This window comes from Gopherus evgoodei, chromosome 1 (genome assembly GCF_007399415.2).
Source record: "Gopherus evgoodei ecotype Sinaloan lineage chromosome 1, rGopEvg1_v1.p, whole genome shotgun sequence".
Classification (NCBI taxonomy): Eukaryota; Metazoa; Chordata; order Testudines; family Testudinidae; genus Gopherus; species Gopherus evgoodei.
In genome coordinates, this window is record NC_044322.1 from 201,322,688 (window position 1) to 201,333,126 (window position 10,439).

Consider the following 10,439-nt stretch of genomic DNA (forward strand, 5'->3'; position numbering starts at 1 on the left):
CACTTGTAGTTCCAAATTTGCAAAGTGACCTAGAGGGAGGGGAGGGGCTGTAACTAAGGCAGGAAGATTTTGTGAAAGCTGTCTGACCCCCCCTTAATAGATTACAAGCGGCCAGTAGGTGGGAGGGGTGAGTACTGCTCATGGACACAGTAGCCTGAACTTTTTCACTATCTCTTTTCCTCTGCCTCAAAGCAGGAAGATCCTGCTCCAAACCAGTCAGTACTAGCCAGATAAGGGGAACATGAGATTTTACACTTATCAATCAAGTATTAACACGCAAGGGTCTTTGTCTGAATGTGTATAAAAGGTTTGTGAAATTTGTGTAAGACAGAGTCTTTTGTACCAAGGTACAGGCTCTCCTTTTTCTGCAGAATAAAGCATTTTTCCTTATCCATGTCAGGCTGTTAATTGGCTCTCAGCTAGGCAGACCCGATATTTCGGTAACAATTTGGTAAATGGGAATTCCTACATTCTAGAATAGAAAATAAATAACACAGATACATAACAGGAGAGGAATGAAATAGCTAAAACCACCCTCTTAAGGCAAAAACAACAGAGAGTCCAGTGGCACCTTAAAGACTAACAGATTTATTTGGGCATAAGCTTTCGTGGGTAAAAAAAACTCACTTCTTCAGGTTTTTTACCCACGAAAGCTTATGCTCAAATAAATCTGTTAGTCTTTAAGGTGCCACCAGCCACCTTGTTGTTTCTGTGGATACAGAGTAACACGGCTACACCCTGATACTTGACCTCTTAAGGCAAGTATATTTTAACTTTTCTATCTTCCTAGTAGTCACATTCAATTACCCCCCACCCCATTTAATAACCAAGCAGGAGCTGAAGTCTCTGGGTCAGATTCTCAAAAGAGCTCAAAGCCACGGTTTCAGGTTCTCAGCATTCACAATTCAGGCCAGATTCTCCAAAACTGTTCAGCACTCAGTAGCTGGCATTCTGACACTTCAAAACTTGGCCATAAGAATCAATGTGAGCAATTATTTTAAAAGCAGCCATTTATGTAGGTGCCTAAATGGGAGCTAAACTCTTCTGAAAATCTGACTGCAACTGACAGTGAACACTTTTTGAAAATGTCACCTTGTGAGAGACTTATAAAAGAGAACCCTAGTGTGAGAACATTTAAGAGCCACCACCCTATTGTGCAGTCCTCAGTATCCATTTCCTGTTGAAGTGACATTGTTAACAAGCACTTCTTTCTCCTCCCCAAAAAATAATTTTTATTATCAATTTCCACACATCCAGTTTTTTTCCCCTGTAATAAGCATGTTCAGCTTACAATATGAAACCACACCAGAATAAACTGAGGGAAGCATTAACATTTGTTTTGTTGATAGTGCAGCACAACTTTGGAACACATTCTGACTGAAATGGAATACCCTTAATAAAGTTAAACCATACAAAAAAAAGAAAGAGAGAGAGAGAGAGACAATAGAGAATAGAGATTTTGAAAGAAGAGTTGGCAAGATGTAGCGATACCAGGAGGCTGATGGCTACACTCGAAACTTCAAAGCACTGCTGCGGGAGCGCTGCCGCGGCAGCGCTTTGAAGTGTGAGTGTAGTCACAGCGCCAGCACTGGGAGAGAGCTCTCCCCGCGCTGCACGTACTCCACATCCTCAGGGTATGGCTATGCTTACAGTTGTACAGCGCTGGGAGTTACAGCTGTCTTAGTACAGCTGTGTAGGGAAAGCGCTGCAGTGTGGCCACATTTGCAGCATTTGCAGTGCTGTTGGCAGTGGTGCATTGTGGGCAGCTATCCCAGTGTTCAAGTGGCTGCAACGTGCTTTTCAAAAGAGGAGGGTGAGGGGGAACGTGGGGGAGAGAGAGAGACTGGATTTTGGGATCTGTCAGCTCCCTGCCTTGCAAGTTCTAAGGACTAGAACATACACATCACCAACCTGCAATCAATTTAAAAATTTCGAGCCCTTCCCCCACCCCTCGCTTATTCACTAAATACAAATTATGCACTCCTAAATAGCCTTCAGCCCAGGGCCGTAGCAACAAAGAACGTGGCCCCCTCCGAACATATGGCCGGGGCCCCTTATAATGCAGAAACTGGAATGCGGTATTTATTTTATACAATATACAGGGTTTATTATGTATACATAAATAAAATTATTCAATTCCATTATGAGTTCGTTGGCATCAATGTCTCCCATTTTTCTTTCAAAATTTTTGCTGTTATTCTCCAGTTCATTTTCTCTGTGACACTGCTTCAGGCTATTAGCGTTGTACAGAAATCCAAACAACTTATACCGCTCCACTAGTTGGTCAAATCGCGATGAAACAGAAGATATGGCCTGATCAGTGAGAACAAGAAAGAACTGCGTTTTGAACTTTTCTTCGGCAGAAAGATGACTCGAATCATCAGCACATTCGTAATCAAACATTCTCTTCTTACGTCGCACCCTGGTTTCTGGAAACACCTGCTCAATACCCATATGCTCTGCTATTTCATGTGCATTTGTGACCACAGAGTTATATCCTGTATTTCAACAGTCTTCCAAAAACTTCATTGTAGCACCGACTTCTGCCTGCAGTACGTCAATTGACACATCTGGTGACTGAATTAATTTGCTGGTTTTATTGACGTGAAATTGTATATTGTACCACGTGTACACAGTCAGAACAAAAGGCCACGTAGTAACATGGTCTAAAAGCATACCAGCTTCTGTTGCTGTATTGCCATCTTTCTTTTCGAGCGCATATTCTCGCAAAGATGACAAAGCATTGCACAATTTTTCAAGGTGATAACGCAATGGCTTCACGGCATCAATTCTCCACTCCCAACGAGTGTCCGATAACCCTTTAACAGATATTGGCATATGTTCTTGAAATATATCCCAACGTGAAGGTGAAGAAGAAAAGATAACGTATATTCTGTTAATCAGACCGAAAAAGTCAAAGGCATATTTCGATGACTTTGCCGCGTCTGAGATCACAAGATTCCAAGTGTGAACTCCACATGGTACATACAAGGCACGGTCATTTATTTCTAGCATGCGGGCTTGAACTCCTTTATTATTTCCTCTCATATTTGCGCCATTATCATAAGCTTGGCCTCTCATGTCAGCAATGTCTATTCCTAAGTTGTTTGCCTTTTCAAGAAACGCTTCCAATAAGCCCTCGCCAGTTGTATCATGAACATTAAGAAAACCAACAAACGCTTCACGAATATTGACCCTATCTTCACTGTTGCATTCAACAAAGCGTAACACCACAGACATCTGTTCTTCATGTGACACGTCGGGAGTACAGTCCAAAATAACTGAATAATATTTTGCTTTTTTAAGCTGTGCTATGTTGGCCTCTTGAATGTTACTGGCAACAAGTTGAATCAGCTCATTTTGGATCTGTGGACTGAGGTACTGAACATGTGTCTCTGCCTTCTTAATCCTCTGTAAAAGTTCGTTGAGGACAGTATCATACTTTGCAAGCAATTCAAACAGTTCCAAAAAGTTGCCATTCGAAGGATCGCCAAGCTTTTCATTACTTCCTCGAAATGCCAAGTTTCTTTCGGACAAGAAAATAACGACATCAACCATGCGTTTGACAACATTTCTCCAGAAATCTCTTTCTTTCAGAAAAGCCTGCAATTCGAGTTGGTCAATAGATGTACGGTTTACTATGCCTGACCGAAGTCAAACCATTTCACCATACAGTCTTGATGACCTTTGCCTGTTTCATGCTGCTGAAGTCTTTTTGACAGTGCTTTCCAAGCAGATGTTCCACGACGTAGAACAGTGTCAAATAATTTACAACAAAAACAAAAAATGACATCTTTCTGAACTGAGTACATTAACCATGAACGTCTTATTTTCTCGCCATTTGCCAGGGTTCGATAGAAATGAGTACTTGTGAACCTCCGTCTTTCCTCGTTAAATGGAAATTCGTAACTTTCATTCTGCTGCGGTGGGCAACGTGCAACAATGTCACACACTTGCCTGTTCAATATTATAGATGGCCAATCTCCTGGATCATTAGTCAGTGGTTCAGATTCAGATACTTCTTTCCCGGCAGCAGCTGGAATATCTGTCACAGTTTGTTTGGTAGAACAACTGGCTTCACCTTCGACCTCACTTGAAGCACTTCTGGATACTTCTGGATACGATTCATCGCTGCTAGCGCTGTCCGTTTCATGTGCCTGTACTTGTACGTTGGATTGCAGTGCAAAATACGTTGACAACTTTGGAATTTTCTCAAGTTCCTTCTCGGCATCTTTTGCTGCCTTTCGTTTACTAGCTCCGCTCTTATACATTCTCTTAGACATCACAAAGCAGCACGCTTCTGCGTTGGAAACGATAAAAAACTAAACAGCTAAATTAATAACATTTATCCGCCGACCGCCATTATGAACGCAAATACACATTCTTTGAATGGGTCCAACTAAAATTCGAAACTGACCGACAGACAACTGATGTAGCCAATAGCATTATGATGTATCATAATGACTTCACGGTTTTGTCAGTAAAACCGACATGGATTGTGCAATAGCTTCAATAAATGTCACTTACCTAGTTATACCTTACATTTTTTTTGCCACTTTTAGGGGCCCCCTTCCTTGCGGGGCCCCCTTCCGGTCAGAGGGTACGGAGGGTGCTCGCTACACCTCTGCTTCAGACCACATAAGCAGCTGCTCAACACCGCTCGATCGAGCAAACAGGAGCTGTGTTTGTTTTTTAGATAAGCAGCTCGGGGGAGCTCGGAGTTCAACCATTCTTCCGGTTTGTTGTGAGCAGGCATTCTGGGATACCTCCTAATACCCTGGAGGCCAATAACAGTGCTTTTGGTGGCCACACTTGATGAGCAGCGCTGCATCACCAGTGCTGCAATCATTACACCCCAAGCAGACCAGGTGTACAGTCAGTGCTGCAGCCAGGGAGTTGCAGCGCTGGATGTGCCTTGCAGGTGTGGACAGTTACTAAGTTGCAGCGCTGTAAACCCACCACCAGCACTGCAACTCTCCAGCATAGCCAAGCCCTCATGGGGTTTAGCTTGCAGCGCTGTTTATGCTGGCGTTTTACAGCGCTGTATCTTGCAGCACTCAGGAGGGTATTTTTTTCACACCCCTGAGCAAGAAAGTTGCAGCAAAGATGCAGAAAAGAAAGCTCTCACACCAACAAAGAGGAAATGTGGAATGGGGTGTAGAACAGGATACACATGTTAATTTAATCTGAAAAGAGGTCTATATTTGTTCTCTATTTTAAGATCTAATTATTATTATATAGCAATGGAGTTGTACATAGAACTTTACACAAAATTAGAGATCTTTATTGTTATGGTTAAATCTTGTTAGATTCTCTTTAGGTTTGGTGTTAGAGATTTAGCTAAGAGAGTCTAGGGAAAGATTTGACACGGATTTCACAGCAGATGAGGTGAGGAAGGATAAATCAGGGATAGGGGCTAATGTGATAAGTCATTGATGATTCAACATGGAGAGACACGAAGGATCAATATTAAGCATCTTTCAAGCCCTGCAGCTTTAGTAAGTTGTTTTACCCATTCAGCCTTTGAATACTAGACTGCCACTGTCAGAAGACTAGATACTGAGCTAGATGGACCTCTCGTTTGACCCAGTATGGCCATTCTTATGACTTATTAAAGTCTATTATAACACTAAAGCATGATGCTTGCTATCACTATTACATCTCACTACCCAATGATCATTCCTATAGCATTTATCAATTTATTCTAAACTGTCTACAATATTGGATTTATAGGAATGTATTTTTATGTGTGTTTTTCCCCAAAAAATGTAATATAAAGAGGCTGTCTTGGTACCTAGTGAGGACGTAAGGTTGGAGAGCACAAACCTGCAACTATTATTCATGCAACTAGTCACTAGATTGTGAACATGTTAGGACAAGGCCTGTATTTTATGTGTTTGTACAGATATGCTCAACAGAGCCTTGATCATAATTAGGGCTTTTTGATGCTACCTCATTACAAATAAATGAGTAATTGGGACAACTCATGTATGTAAGGATGTTAACCTCCCCACCTCACACACATGTACACGCTCTCCTATCTTTCCTTGCATAGATCCTGGCTTTGTGCAGGGCACCCATGGAAGTACTGACTCCCTCTCCCTGAATGCTTTTTCATGAACAGAGGCTGATCCATGTAAAGGATCATGATAGCAGGCTGGACTTACCGCTGGTGTCCATTCCAGAGTGCAGTTCTGATTTTTTTTTAAGTACAGGTTTTCCTGCCCCTGCCAGCTTGCCCCCACACCTGCTGGTATGACCTTGCAATCATGGGGCACAGAATCCTGCATTGTCATTTTCTTTACAAAGTGTTATCCTTCATGCAGCTCGACCTGACACACACCATACTTGTGAGGTCATGCCATGTGAAGGATGCCATGTTGTTTCTATATGAAATGGCAGTAAACCACATTCAGGCCCCACTTCACCAGGTGAACTTCTCCGATAATGTGACAACTAGCCTTTGGGTGCATGACAAATCAGCCCTTGGGCCAGATCACCAATTTGGTTCACCCCCTTCCAGGATAACAAAGTCCCAAGTGATACGAAGAATCCCACATCCTCACAAAAGAAAGGGTCTGCAGCCCACCTCTGGACCCTGATGGGGGGGTTCACCCTTAGCTGGGGCTCTTGATGTCTCTATCCTTTCCTCACTCCTGAGAGGAAGGGTGGAAAAGACAGCCATTGTTCAGGAGCTCTGAGGAGATGTCTATCCTCCTATGCTGTCTGCACCTTTTTGAGTTACAGGCAAGTCGCACCTTAGGAGCATTTAACATGCGCTAATTCAGCTTTGCATGGTCGGCAAAAACAGGGAAAAAAAGAAAAACAACAATATAAAAACTGCATCTGTTGTGGGGGTGATTCCGCCCGCCATTCAACTCAATGAGTGCTTCACTACACGCTGTTTTTGCTTTATGCGCTAACCGTAGAATGGAACCGCCGCGTAAGGTGAGACTTGCCTGTATCTGGCTCCTTCCTCCACCTGGAGCGTGTGTGTGTGTGTGGGGGGGGTCACATGGTCTCACAGCTGCTCCTTAGCCCCTTCATACACCGCATCACAGGACACTTTACAGAATGCAGAGGTGGGAAGTAAGGAATGGAAAGAGAAGGATTTAATCTATTTATTAGAAATAGCACAAAATTTGCTATATTTTATTAACCGAGTCTTCTTGTTCCTTGGCAGATTCATGGTTTTTCCTTACAGCAACAAAACTGCTACCTATCAATGTTACACACTGAGCTCTTGATAATCACAACATTCTGTGTCTCCCAACCACACAAAAGAAGTACTGTCCTTATACTCAAAGTCATTCAGAGCCCTACAGAGTGCAGACTCTATTGCTACTAAATCAATGTAGCAAATCTCTAATGTAGATACACCTTCAGATCAATAACATATGTAAACTAAGGACCATTAGGGATGTGCACTGTTCCAACTACATAGGAGTACTTACATCTGTGTAGTTACACCAATGTGAGCTTCCCTATAGAGCAGTGGTTCTCAAACTCGGGTTCGTGAATCACTGGGGCAGGGGTGGCCAACCTATGGCTCCGGAGCCACATGCAGCTCTTCAGAACCTTGTATAGGCACCAACTCCGAGGATGGAGCTACAGGCACCAACTTTCCAATATGCCAGGGGGTGCTCACTGCTCAACCTCTGGCTCTGCCCCCACTCCACACCTTCCCACCCACTCCCCTGAGCCTGCCGTGCCCTCATTCCTCCCTCAGAGCCTCCTGCATGCCACAAAACAGCTGATCAGGAGGTGTGGGGCGGGAGGGAGAGGCACAAATCAGCGGGGCTGCCGATGCGGGGAGCTGATGGCAGGCTGCTGACATATTACTGTGGCTCTTTGGCAATGTACATTGGTAAATTCTGACTCCTTCTCAGGCTCAGGTTGGCCACCCCTGCCCTGGCGGTTCACAAAATGTTACAGGGAGTTGTCAGCGAAAAATTCCCTAATGGCGGACAGAGCTGTCCATAGGGACCCCAGGCAGCATGGCACCAGCATCCCGGAGCCTTGGGAACTTCCAAGAGCTAAGCAGTTCAAAGCAAGCATATCTATCATACTGAAGATTTACACTTCAAGCCTCATTTTATGAAAGAGAAAGGGAGGTGGATATTTTTTGCTGTTTTTAAAATTAAATAGGCTGCTAGTGTTTGTTTTTAAATTATGAACAAGTTTAAGCTTTGTTGTAATGTGCATTGTTTGCCTGGACTGCTCAAGACCCAAATGCTCGTGTAGGAGGAACTCTGTTGTGATTTGGCTTCTTAAATACCTTCATGGTGTTTCACATCTGATATTCCTTGATGAAACATAGGAGCCAGAGGTGCCAGTATGGGGGAGGGGGCACAAGGGTCATGTGCCAGTGGCGTGCCCCCGCACAGGTCCCTCCCTTTTTTTCTGTGCCCCTCCCCACACTTTTCTGACAGGGCCCACCAGGCCCCAGGGCCTTTGCCCCTGCTACTCTTTTTTCTACTGGCACCTCTGATAGGAGTCTTGTCTTATAACAGGCTTAATCAAAAATGATACAAGCTATAAAAGTGAGATCTCGGAAGAATGTTGGTATTTTCATAATGTAATAAAAATACTGTAATGATAAATAATAATGAATAGTGTGTAATAAGCATGTCATAAAAACAAATTTTATATTGCCAAGATCACTGCTTTTATAATTTATGCTGCGGTAAGGGAGAAAATCCATGCAATATTTTAGTGAAAGGGCTTTGCAGGTTGTTAAAGTTTGGGAACCACTGCTATAGAGGAAGGCCTGCGAGAAGGGAATTTGCAATCTAGCTCAGGTTTCTATTGATTTACCAGATATTTAGAAAGCAGAAAAGAGAGACTTTTAAAAAGAAAAATCTACTGCTCTCAGCAAGTTTGAACAGTTGATTGCTATCCACAACAATTACAGCAGCTACTTTCTGCATGCAGTTAGTCATAGAATTGTCTCTCTGAAATAGCCACACCTATGTTTTCCTGCTGTGGCTGAAGATTAAAATGTCACTTTTATAAACATGAAAGTCAAAATATAGACATGACTGATACTGGAACTGAGCAGCTGCAGTATTAAAGCCACATTACTTATATTAAATATGGCATTCAAACTCACCCCATACACATTCTAAGAATCCAACAGGGGCTCCCAGCCAAGGCTTTAGGAATACCGAAAAAATGAGTATCAGGATTGACAAAAGGGCCAGGTCTTTGGCTGGTGTAAATTAGCAAAGCTGCATTGAAGCCCATTATGATTTAAAGAGTTTTGAACCCAGTGGAACTATGCCTATTTAGACCTGATAAGGATCTGGCCTAATTCCCTTGACTTCTCTCTCGTACCCCAAAATAATTTGGTTAGGACGCTTTCTGCATAATCTTATTTTAAAAATGAAAACTAATTTCCTTACAAATGTTAATGTAAAATTCTCTCACTTTAATCTAAAGATCTGAATGTTTACCACTCAATGCTCTTTATTTTGTGAATCTCAGGCAGAACGGACAATAGAAATTAAACCAATCAGTGTAACTTTTAGTTTCTACTCCCTTTCACCTTCTGGCTCTCATGTGCTAAGAAAAGGGCTGTAATGTCAGGACTGAATCATTTTTCCTACAGGGTCTGCAAACAAAACAAAAACCTCACATTTTTACAAATATTTTGAATGACTTTTTTTTTTTTAATTTAACTGAGGTTTTGTAACAACCTGCAATTCTATATGGCTCTGCACAGTACTGAGCTGCTAGAATATTTTGAAGGAGGGGAGTTGGCTGGTTTGGTAAAATCCAAATGACCTTTAGACATTTTTTTTTTTAAATTGCATGGCAGCCACCTGACAGTCCTATAGTATTAGAGGGAGATTAAGTTACCCTGTAATTCTGTAGCTCTTGATGATTTCCTGGCACGATTCTCATTCCTGGACCTTGTGTTCCCTAGCTCAAGGAAGACTGAAATCCCCATCTCTGAAGGTTCTTGGTCACTAAAGGCTGCAGTACTGCATCAAGAGACACTTCTCTGCTAATGCTCCTGTGCCATCTAGAGTACAGCATTCTTAGAGCTTAGAAATGGTTCCTTAACTGCACTAAGAGAAAACTCCACACTGGAATTATTTTGCAACTGCCAGTCTGGCTCTTAACCTAGTCAGAGTTGATCTTGCTCCTTTTCATTAAATTTATTTCTAGAATGGTGGTAGGATGGACTTCAAAGAAATCTTGGCTATGTTCCACAGGACTTTGGTTGGGCACTAACCACCCCAGTGCCTTTTGCCCCTGTGCAATGGCCGTTTCACACCTTATATTCACTTTGCTTTTTTCAAAGCCTCGTGTCGCTTCAACTCTTTGGTTCTCTGCACTTCTAAGTTAATTCAGCTCAGCAGCTACTTGCTTTAAGCTCTCTGTTCTTTTTTTCCCCAGGATGTCATCCATTGCCTTAGTCCTTTGGGAGGAAA